We start from the raw sequence: 12,666 nt of genomic DNA, 5'->3' as shown, positions 1-12,666 counted from the left end.
GCCTGGGCAAAGGAATAATAAGAAAACTCATCATCTTCCTCGCGTAATCCCGGAATCCACGACTCATGGGAGCCTGGGGTCCAATTGACAACTAATCCCAAGAATTGTCGTAGGCACTAGTTTTTACGAAAGCGACCGCCATCAGACTGATCTTCGAACCCAGAGAATAAACTAGGCCTTATCGGAACTAGTCCGGCTTCCTCACGATGTTTTTCCTTCACCGAAATGCAAATAGTAGGTAAATATCAAAATTATATTTAGTATAAAAGTTCCGAAAAATTCATTGGTACGAGTACGTCAAGAGTACGTGGCCGGGGTTTGTACCTTGCGACCTTCGGATTGAAAGTCGCACCAGCGCTCAAGGAAATATCTCGCTTTTTAATACAAAGTACATTGCTTGGAGTCTGTGCTCAACTACTTATCCTGAAGCCTGAAGCACGGCTTTGACTTCGCATGAAAGTTCGCCTCACTGGGGCACTTCGGACGTTTAGGCCCAGGTGAAGATCGGTACCCGGCCTTGCGATATTGTCAACGAAAAATTCGCGCTCGCTGCGCTCGCGTTTTTGTTTCACCCTGTATCTACAATCATGTTGGCTTGACTGGTGAATGAATAGAGTTAAACCAAGAAAATTCTGCAATTATTTTGATAGCATACGCAGTGCAACTAGTGCAAATGTTATTTATAAGTCATAATTTCATAGAAGTTTTGACGTTTAAAATAACACTTGCACTGCGTTTGTTATCAAAATCGTTGCAGAATTATCTTGGTCTAACTCTAGTAATTTTCTTAAAAAACTGAAGTAACATGAATTTCAAGGGCATTGGGTATTGACAGCCCCATAATATGTGTGTAAAAGCGGTTTTATGGTAGTTTTTCAACGATTTTAACAAGTCTACAAAAGGTTCGGTTTCGGTTTCGGTTTCGGCCGAAACTAGAGCCAAAGCCGAACATTCGGTTTCGGTTACGGTTTCGGCAAAAAAACATGTTTCGGTCGGACACTACTTATTGCACATGCTAGTGAGATTCTTGTTGTTGATACAAAACTACGCTAACATTAAACCTGCTGTCGTTTCTATACTTCGATGACTTGGATAAAATCATTTGAAATTCGCAAAAGATTGGATATAGGGAATGCAAATCGGTTATTTTCGGTTATTTTTTGTATGGAAATTATCGGTTATTAACCGAAATCGGTTAATAACCGATAATTTCCATACAAAAAATAACCGAAAATAACCGATTTGCATTCCCTAATTGGATACCTGTTTCGCAGGTATTTTACATGAAAAAAACAACGAAAGATTTGCTGAAGCGATTGCATGAATGTTTAATCTAGATTTTTGCAATTTTGGTATTCACCTCACACTTTTACTCCCGACATCCTGTACCGACCTTTACACAGAATCTCCCCCAATATTTATCAACATGTTACCGAAAACCGCCGGCACGGCATAGCGTTCGCGCTGCAAATAACAGATAAGCACGTACCCTGGCCGCAGATCCGTGCCTCACGAAATAAATGCGTGATTTATAGTTTCAGTGTATAAATAGACCAATCAACTAAGAATTTTTACTGCTAAGATGGCAAATAAAAACACAGATTTATTTATCTTACGTTATGCTACACCAGAAACAGCTAAAAAAACGGTAACTCAACGTATACATATACCTAAGAGCGAACCAATCAACGCAAATTTAATGCACATGAAATATTAAAGTTACTTGCCATTTATAATAAAATTATCGGTAGAAACTAAAAAGTGATAAATAAGGTGACAGGCATTTAATTTAATACTCTCATCAAGTCATCATTTACACATCAAATTGAGTTTAATTACATTTTTTTAAGTTGTTGGTATTTAATGTTAAGTTAGTTGATTATTTAGTTATTTCTTTTTTATAAGTATTATTCTTGAATTTAGGTATATGTTTATTTAATAAAAGCATTATTTTCTAATATATACACATTGAATACTTTGAATAATTTTATACGTTGAAAAACAAAAACAATAAACGGGTTTTCTCATGAGGATATGACGTATTGAAATTCGATTTACAACCCTCACTCGCTTGCGAAACCCGCACCGTGAACAAACTCGCAAGACGGAATTAGATTGTATTCCGATAAAAGTAGTTTCTGATATTCTGATACTTACCTACTCGCTTACCGCAGTAGGTAATCAACTCATTGATTGGACTAAAAACCAACGCGGAACCATCGCCGAGTAAGCAATGTCAGCCAGGAATCCAGACCGAAGGATAGTGGAGAAACAATGCCGTTAGAGGATGAAGCATTAGAGGGTCCATCGTGACCTGTTTGTGATAACATCCTCTTACATCAACACATACCTACATAATTATCGTCGCTATTTGGAATCTCGAGGCCTATTCAATTTAATGCTTTAGATAGGAGCGTTTGATCCATCATATAATCATGGTTTGCATGTCTTATGGGGTCTTAATGCCATTTTACCAATACCAACATTTGTTGCGATAATTTAACTATTTCTTACATATTACTCGTATTTTAAATAGCCCCGTACGATTGTCCATTTTTGTAATGTATTATTATAACGATATATGTGCAAGCGTTTAGACTAAAAGTTAGCTACCTATCGAAAAAATCCTATTTTTTCAACTAAGTACCTATGTATGTAAGTGGTTATCTACCTGAAACGTGAGCGCGTGAATAAAGCATATAAACATAAAGACGCCATTCATGGAAATAATAACACAATTCTAGTTGAACTAGTGATGATTCACAACAGGAATTTAATCATTTTGCATACAAACTTCTTATTATATGGATCATTATCATCATTCATTACTGGATTACATGTACAACTTAGCACAATGCTAATACTTACTAATAATTACAGAGAGCGAAATAAATAGGTACGTTAGTTCACATAATGGACATGATATTAAAAAAAATCTTGAATTATGCTTTGAATTAATCGTTCGCACTTAATCATTCGTAGATAATTGATTAATATCTTATGGCTTAAAGATAGGGAGTAACGCTACTGGTTTTTTCTGTTTGTACGCTAGAGCTTAAATCTTTACAAAAGATAGGTGTTTATCTAAGTATGTTTCGAGGTAATGAGGTATTGGTGCTAATACAATCACTCAATTTATTGTTTCCGTTTGACTTCAAAAGGTAGAAAGTAAATGACTACCAATCTCTACGTGTCTATAAAACTTGTTAGCTCATCTTTACTTATATTGGTTTTCTTTAAAAGAAAGTCAAGCGCTCCTTTTAGCAACTAAAAGAGAAACAAAACAAGCCATACATTTATTCACTGGTAGAACCTGCACATGTATCTAGTCGCAAATGTTTGCTCGATCTCGGGGGCACATACAGAAACCACTTAGCTAAATGGCTCGTCATTCTATAAGAATAATATTCATGATTTTCCCTAAAATATTAAGTTTTGTATTTGCACGACGTCTGTCGTTGGCATTACCATCAATCATTTTGCAGTCAACTCTTAAACAGCAGAATTACTTTTGAGCATTTCTGATGCTTTTGTGTGATAAGGTTGAGAAATGATCTCACTCCGCGAAATGTAAAACATCTCACCTCGTAAACTTTGCGCTTTGATATATCAATAAATGAGATCTTAATTAAAGTACGTGAGTTCAGCTCAGTACATTTTGCATAGGATTGATGTGTCGGCACTTCATCAATCAGATTAAAATGATATTAATCAGCTTAAAAAAATCTAGTCTACAACAGTTCCGTAAGAGGAAAATTGAGAAAATAATTTTAGGTGATTAGATAGTAGTGCTGATGTTATATTTAGCTAGGCTCTGTCACATAAATTAAGAATTAAATTGTTTATAAAATACTCACAAAAAGATTCCTCGTTAGTTAATATGTATAGCGGTAAATCGGGAGAATACAACTCGAATAATTGCACCCTTGAATCTAACCCCACAATAACATATATATGTTAACCCGTACAAACCGATGTCACTATACCGCCAGCCGCATCCAGACGAGTTTCCTAATATATAATTAATGTCTTGTAAGCACAACTATCTCGGGGCGAGAAAGCCAGTGGCGTCTGACATATCCAATTAGCATGGCTTCCGGTTGCTGGTGGGTTCCAGCCAGTGCCAACTGCGAGTATATTTGACGTTTCCTTTTAGCGCCAGTTCTGATTTGGTTAAGGATTCACACATGCTTATTACTAATTCAGGACTAATATGGAACACAAATAATTAATTATTCATAAATTAAGGTTTACGCTTGCTATGTAGGTATTTGTTCATTACATAGGGTGACGCCAGTAACTGGCCACCTCAACAAGTCAACAGAAAGCCTTTTTTATACGTTCCACAATTTTAATCATATCATATCGAAGTGACTGCAAGCAGTATCGATATTATAATTAATACTTACGTCACCATAGATTTGACAATATTAAAAAAAAGTTTGTTTTATTCTTTTGATTAGCGAAATTAATCAATATATTATATTCGGTAGTTCATCTCATTTCTAATAAATATTTTAGATACTTATATCACGCTGTTTTATGACATCTGATTGACATCTATTGACCATTAAAACGACTTACTATGCTTCGAATCCATTTAAAATAGATTTAATTATGAAATGTCTGTTTTAAACATAATGTTATGTTTAGGTATTTAACAAGACTACGAAGTAGCTCATTAAAATGATGAAATAAGTAGATAGACATCTGACTTCGAAAACAGTTAAATATATTAAAACTAGTTTCCTAAGTGATTGCATATTTTGTAAACAATTAAGCTCGAAATGCAACACAGTTCTCGAAACAAGCTAAATGTAAATACCTAGTCCAGCTTACTCAACTTTATGTTTGACTCCGCCACTGGATGTTGGCCAGCTATTTACCTTAAAAAATAGCATTACCTAATTTACCTACTGTCATTTCACCTCACCGACTCTTAAGATTAATTTAAGTACTTAAATTAAAACTTAAGACACTTATTTATATACTTAAATAATTTAACATAATAGGATAACTACATGAAATAATTTCACTGAAATACTCTGATACCTATACGGTATGTGACCTGTCTAATATTAATATTCAACACACTTGGTGGTCACGTGGAACTTATTGAACCGCTTGTAGGCTCATAAACCTAGATATTACGCACGCGTGCTTTTTTATTATATTATCGCACATGTGCGGTAATGTATGATAACCGATCGCGTTAAGATTGTAACTATTTGCTAATAATGTGTATGGAGAGGGAGCCTTCTTAAATTGGTTGAGTAGATTTTACAACAAGGACTCGGGGGCGCCGGGGCCCGGGCAGCCTGGCAGGCGGCGAGCGCCGGCCGGGCCGCCCGCGGCAGGCAAGAGGGGGCGCCGGCATGGCAGGTAGTATGACAGATTTTTTACTTTTACTTACTCTTTTAACAATGAAAATTTGATTAATATGTATGTTTCTTTTTTCCTCACAAGTGTGTTGAAAAACGTGAGCATTGGTCATTACACACATATACTCGCTTACAGCTCGCGCGCACAATATCGCTTCCTGTGTAATTTATTTATTTATTTATTTTATTTTAATCTTTATTGCACAATACATGAAGGTACAAATGGCGGACTTAATGCCTTAAGGCATTCTCTACCAGTCAACCAATGGGTCAAACCAGAAAGATTAAGTAGGTGCAGTGTCTTTAAAGTAAATGAATTTGTAAACAAGACTCTATATGAATATAAACTATGTTGATAAACTTACACATATACTTAATACAAATAAACTTACATACATAATATACATAATTATATACCTTGTGTGAATAATTAAGTTGACGAAGAAGAAAGTTTGTCAAGGAAATGTTTGCACAGCATGCGCTTGAATGTGAATTTGGTCTGCGCTTGTCTGATAGAGAGTGGGAGACCGTTCCAAAGCCTGATAGCCTGGACAGTGAAAGAATTGGACATGAAACCCGTTCGATGTAATGACCAACCTAAATAGCACACTTGTATCACAATGTATTACCTTCAGTTATTCAATTTTGTAATGCTAAGTTTAGTTGTAGTCCTCTTTCTTAAATATATACATAGCGCTTTCACGGTTGCATCTTAACAGGGTGTGCTTGGTTAAGTTATGAAGTAGGCCATAACCTCTTTCACCGAATAGTCTTGTGTTAAAATCATATTAGCACGAGCACCTACAGAACTATAGAATATAGGTAGTTAAAGCTTTATCAAGGACAGAAACCTCCATCTTACTCTAATTAAATCGCATGTGTCAAGGATATGCTTATGTTACAGCCAGTTTACTTAAGTTTTGCATACGAAATTAGATTGTACCAGTCATATGTACGTGGGTATACCAGTAATGTTAGTATTACAGGTATGGCGTACGATAACTATGCATACTGTATGTTAAAGTGTATATTCTGTATATTCTGCCCACTATGCAATGGCGATCATTATAACGGTATTAATTTTTCATTTCATGGAAATAGAGTGAAAAACCTTCAAAAGTATTGAGGAAGTCAGCTATGCACCAGTAGTCAGCCTTTCTTGCCTATTTTACTCTTAAGAAAGTTTTAATGTGGCTGGCCACTGGAAGTTGCGATTGAGGAACTCAGAATCCATTAGTCAGCCACTAAATGTGATGGCTGGACAATGTATACTTGGCTGACTATCAGTAACAAAGGGGCCGGTTAGTGAAAAAAATAAATATATTATTACATTTTATTCTTCACAAAAATAAATCTGAACTAAAATTTGAACAATAACAATAATCTAATAAGTATCATAAGTTGGCCAATTTATGGGCAAAGTAGACGATTTTGAACACAGAAATGTCGTTAAGAGGCCGACTACTGAAGCCTTTAGAGTTAGACCAAGCTAAGTTGGCATCGATTTTAATAGCACAGATTGTGCAAGTGTTATTGGAAACGTCAAATTTATATGAAATAATACATACATACATACATACATACATATAATCACGCCTGTTTCCCGGACAGACAGAGACCACGGATTTCCACTTGCTACGATATGAAATAATGACGTTTAAAATAACACTTATGTGTTTTTTTCTTTACTTACGTCTTTTGTTGCCGTCGTAATTTGTCTGCGTTTTAATCTGTCGCCATTAACGGTATTCTCATTGCGACTTGTTCTCAGCATTCCCCACAAAATATATTCGTAATCAGTTAGTTTTAAAATAACTTTAACTTTAATAGTTTTGTCTATTGAAATGGTCGCGCGTGTACCTAGCAGACTATGTCTAGGCACCGGACAGTAGCCGCTGCAGCACTGTCGGTAAATTATTTATGCACTCATCACCATAAAGCTGGTTATGATGTAACATTCCGGCTGATGCATAATGGTTTATGACGCGGTTGTCTATGCCCTAATGGAGAATGCATAGAGATTACACTACATTTCAAATTCGTGTATAAACCCAAAATGTATTGTTTCTTTAAACTGTAATTGAACATCATGGACTTAACGCCTCAAGGCATTCCCTACCATTCAACCATTATTAGGCTAAACAAAAACAATTTGTTGCAGGATTGTAGAGAGTGGACATGGCAATATCATAAATGTACCAAATCTTCCCATCCAACCAGTGTAATGATTTTGAAACGAGACAGATGACCTCTGTGCTCGTTCATCAAAGTTATGGGCATTTAGTTACATATAAAGATGTTTTTACATAGAAAAGAATTATTGGGAAAATTAAATTTATTCATAAAAATGTTCTGTGTCATCATTAAACTAATTAATTATAAGTTTGATTATATGTAAAGATGTTTTATATAAACTGTAAACATAAATAAATTGATAAAAAGATATATGGTTTACATAAGACATTGTAGACATCACTTATGGCAAAGTATGACATTATTAGTGTTCGCTTGATATAAAAAAAAACTTAATTTTGTTAATTTCTAAAAAACTAGAGAACTGATATACATAATTTCATTGTTAAATGAGTCATTATATGTGTATGGTACATAGGAATTTAATAATTAGTCAATCCATTAAAATAAATATTTTCATTATACATATATGGAATAAGCAAATAAATTAAAAAATGAGAACCTGTTCTTGCTAATAATTGTTAAAACTATAGAAGCATATCATGATTCATTTATGTAGAATGTAATTAAGTAAGGCATTGAAATTTTATAATATCTTATAAGCTAAAATTTGCATACAATTCTTGAGTGTATTTATGTATGGATGTAGACCAAGAAAAATCTAATTTTGTAAGCCATTGTGGGATCAGAAGGATTTGGAGGCTTAAGGGTAGTGTATTTTAGTCAATTTATTTAGTATATTGTATATAAAAGTGGAACATTTAATTAATAAAAGATCATGTCTTTACTAGTACTAATGGAATTTTTATTAGGAAAGTTCAGTTGTAAAAAAAACATGAAAATAGTGTTTGTATTGTTAAATGATGCAATAGAAAATTAGATTATAAGCTTAAGAATTAGTTTTAGCCATAAATAAGAGTGGGAATACTCCAAAATTCCTCATAAACATGCAAATAAAATGTTAGATTGTTTTTGTCCATTACTTCAAAAGTATAGAGTTTTGATGAAAGAAATTTATTGAAAATCGTAGATAAAAAATAAATACATCCAATTTAGCTTAAAAAATCACTTGAAAACTAGCAATTATTGTAAAAAGTAAGAAAAACAATTCTCATAGGAAAATTTGCAGTATACGGGGTCATTGAAAAATGGACCTTAATTTCATATATATAAAGTTCAAATTTGCTTGCACTCCCTAGCTAAAAAAAAATGCATGATGTGGTTGTTAGAAGAGTACAAAGATATTTTAGGCGACGATGGTGACGATGGTGACGAAGTCGACGATTGTAACCATGGTTACGAACAAAACAAAATAATACCAAAATTTAGGGGGTATATATAGACGGGCCAAAAGCCTAGGAGACACATTCAGTCTACAGCAGCCAAACCAAGAAGAGCTCCAGAAGAAGAACTAAGAAGAGGATCCAGAGAAGCCCAAGGACCGAAGCGGAGCCCAAAGGAGCAGCCTGGGACATCAGCGGAGCCCTAGCGGGCATTCTCCGAACATCTTCGAGCGACTTCAGCGGAGCCCTGGCAGGCTTTCCCCGAACATCTTCAGCGGAGCCCTAGCGGGCATTCTCCGAACATCATCGAGCGACTTCAGCGGAGCCCTAGCAGGCATTCTCCGAACATCTTCGAGCGACTTCAGCTGAGCAAGTAGCTGAGCATCAGAGCAGGTTCCAGGGAATCCTGAGCTACCCACTTCAAAGAAGCCTTCAAGTCTCCGGGTGAGTGTTTATATATTCATAAAGTAGTGATTTTTATTGATTTGAAAAACTTAATACTGATTTTATTTTAGATTACTGTTGGCAGTGCGAATTCTTTATTGTTTTCTATGTTTTGCTATAAGTTGAGTGACTTATAAAATATGAATAAAATTAGAATGAAGCCTCGATCAATGAGAAAGAGCCTGGTATAGAAAAGTATGCCAAAATCCTGTTCAGATTTCATGATGTGGTGAACAACGGATAGCTGAGCGATTCCGTAAGTTAGCGGTTGTAAAGAAACCTCAACTGCTTTCTGTGTTCTATACCATATAGAATGAATTGAAACTTGAATAGTATATAGTTTATTTGTATGAATTTATATATGGGCTTTAATCTGGTTTTGTTTGACAGATAGAATTTTAGTGATTATACTGATTTTTTCTTTATATTACTGTTGACAATGCGAATTCTTCATTATTTTCTATGATCTGCTAAAACTTCAACTATGACAATATGAAATTATGTGCTATTGATATTAAACAAGGAAATTTTGATTCCAAGGAGATTAGATACTGAATTATTGAAAATAAAATGTTTTTGCTCTGGAGAAGTTGAGTGACTTATAAAATATGAATAAAATTAGAATGAAGCCTCGATTAATGAGAAAGAGTCTGGTATAGAAAAGTATGCCAAAATCCTGTTCAGATTTCATGATGTGGTGAACAACGGATAGCTGAGCGATGCCGTAAGTTAGTGGTTGTAACAAAACTTCAACTGCTTTCTGTGTTCTATACCATATAGAATGAATTGAAACTTGAACAGTATATAATTTATTTATATTTATTTATTTTTGGGCTTTAATCTGGTTTTGTTTGTCGGGTAGATGTTTTGGAAGCATGTAAGAATTAGGGCTTAGATATTGTCTATCAGAATACTACTGCTTAAATAATTTACAGGGTCTGTGTCGTCATGGAACCTTCGCGCCTACCAGATCTCACGTCAAAGAAATACAATTTAAATGATTCTTTTTATATTCAACTTAAGTATAGACTCATAGCTTTGCAATTTTATGTACATTAGCTTTGTTTTAATCAAAGTTTTTAAATAATTTAGATTGAGCTTTAGATTTTCGTTCCGTTTCATAACAAATCGCGTTGTTAGGCATACTGGTCAGTTTTTTTTCGTGGGATTTTTCTGCCAGTCCAGTAGGTTACAAAACCATGGTAGAGACTATTAGGGCTAGTTGTTAGGCAGGTAACATCATAGGGCTAAAAATAAATAAACCAAAATCAAAACTCGTCAACCAAAGTAGTATAAAATCAATTTTTCCGTTAATAAATGTCTTTAAACTTATTCTGTTGTTTGCTTTAATAATATGCCTCTCTCTCTCTAAAGATCCTGAGTTACTACTCTTCGCAATGTAGATTCCTACCACTTGATCACAAGCCTGGCCAATTTAGTTTATAAGATAAGCCACACATGCATGAAGCCCTGGATTTGATAAGGTTAGAATTAGGATCTTCAATTATGGTAAGTATTTAAAGTTAGGAAAAATCTAGGCTAACTTTCATCTGTTTTAATTAAAAGGGTCATGAATTTTTGAGGGATATTCATTATAATCTTGGGCCGTGATTGTCTAGATAAGCATAGGTTAAGGGGTTCGTTTCAATTTCTAGCCTTTGTAAATCCCTTTAATAGAAATCGTTTGAGAGGGTTTTGAGAACTCACTAATTTACACAATTTTATCATAAGAAACACATCAATGTATAAGATGAATCAGTATTAGGAGCCCGATTCATATATTTTTTTAATTTACCATAATTTTATTCAAATTAGTTAAAAACAGCAAGAAAACAAAATTCAATTCAACTGTACCTTAAACATTTTGGTCATTTTAATCTCTTGACGTCATTTACCCGTGAACCTCGCTGGATACGAATATTACTAATATTATGTATATATGTATTCGTGCGAGCATGTTCGAATTTCGTTCCAGTTAATCACATGCAAACTAATGACAATGACAGCCTTCACGGTCAATTTTGACGTAAGTCTCTGTAGAGGTTATATTCGGAAGGCGACCGCAACAACGGTGCAGCATCGTTATTGCTGCACCGTTGACGCGGGCGGTGTTACCTACTACACCTTGGTCCTCCAGCCGAGACTCTGGCTGACAACATACTCGATGCAACGCAATTCGAATTTGGTATTAAAAATAACCTAGTTAACGGCTAAAAGTAAAAAAAAATATAGAGGAGTGAGGGGTGTCTTTTCGAAAGGACTTTTTGTATGGTGGAAGGAATGTTTGTATGGTGTTCATAGAGAAAATAAGCCATTTTGAAAAGACTCTCCTCAAGGGTGAAGTTAAGAAACTTACTTTCCTAGGAAACTTGCTGTTGTCAACTAAACTGAAATTTAAATTAATTATTAAGTTTGCCTAACAACGGGTCTCAACATTACCGCCTTTATAACAAACAAAACCGTGCTCCAAGTAAACATGGGCTTAATTTAATTTAAGCACATCACGTAACATCGAACGTATTTAATAGGTGTTACGTAATTATCGACGAAGGCAGATAGAATTCGGGATAAAGACATAAATCAAAGAATGGTAAACAGGCGGAAACCCAAAGGGTATTCCATATTAATTAACGTCGGGCGCGGCGGCGACGAAGACAAATGCCAGAAGCTTCCGTAATGTATTTTTCCGGGCCGGTCGGGTCGGGAACAAATGATAATCGGCAAAGAATGAAGTCAACATTAATGAGTTTCGATTAATTATAGTTCCTGAACTGCCTCGTTAATGGGTCGCGTAATGTGATAGTAACATCGGCTGGCGCTGATGGTTTGTAGATACTGTGTGGACAGTTTATTCCGCGGATTTGTCAAGATGGCATCCCAAATTTTTCTTGCAAATCCCGTTGGATTTCGATAGAGGTTCTGAAATAATGCCCATGACTATAAATAAAGCCATCTCAACCAAAAAGTATTTTAGAGGCGGTTGCTGATAGCTAAACATCTATTTTTTATACTTTCAACAGTACGATCAGTTAGTTCCCTTTAGTAAGGGAAACACAAAATTTCCATATTATATGTTAATATATCAAAATATAGTTCACTCAAAATATTATTCATAATGTTAGGTTACTTGGGGTAAAAACACTTAATAATTGCCTACAACACCACTGCCCTAGGTTCGTTATCAGTATTGCCTTAAAATAGGGTTGAACGTGACAAGAATCAGTGGCGAGGGTGAGTGCTGACTATTGGGTTACCTTATATATCTTCCTCACGGCGAGGCGTAGGCGGCACGAAACGACAAATTTGATTATTAGAGCGAAAAATTAAATAATGACGTAAAACAATAACCTGATTGATGACACGAT

This window comes from Cydia splendana, chromosome 4 (genome assembly GCF_910591565.1).
Source record: "Cydia splendana chromosome 4, ilCydSple1.2, whole genome shotgun sequence".
NCBI lineage: Eukaryota > Metazoa > Arthropoda > Insecta > Lepidoptera > Tortricidae > Cydia > Cydia splendana.
This window is presented reverse-complemented; position numbering follows the sequence as displayed.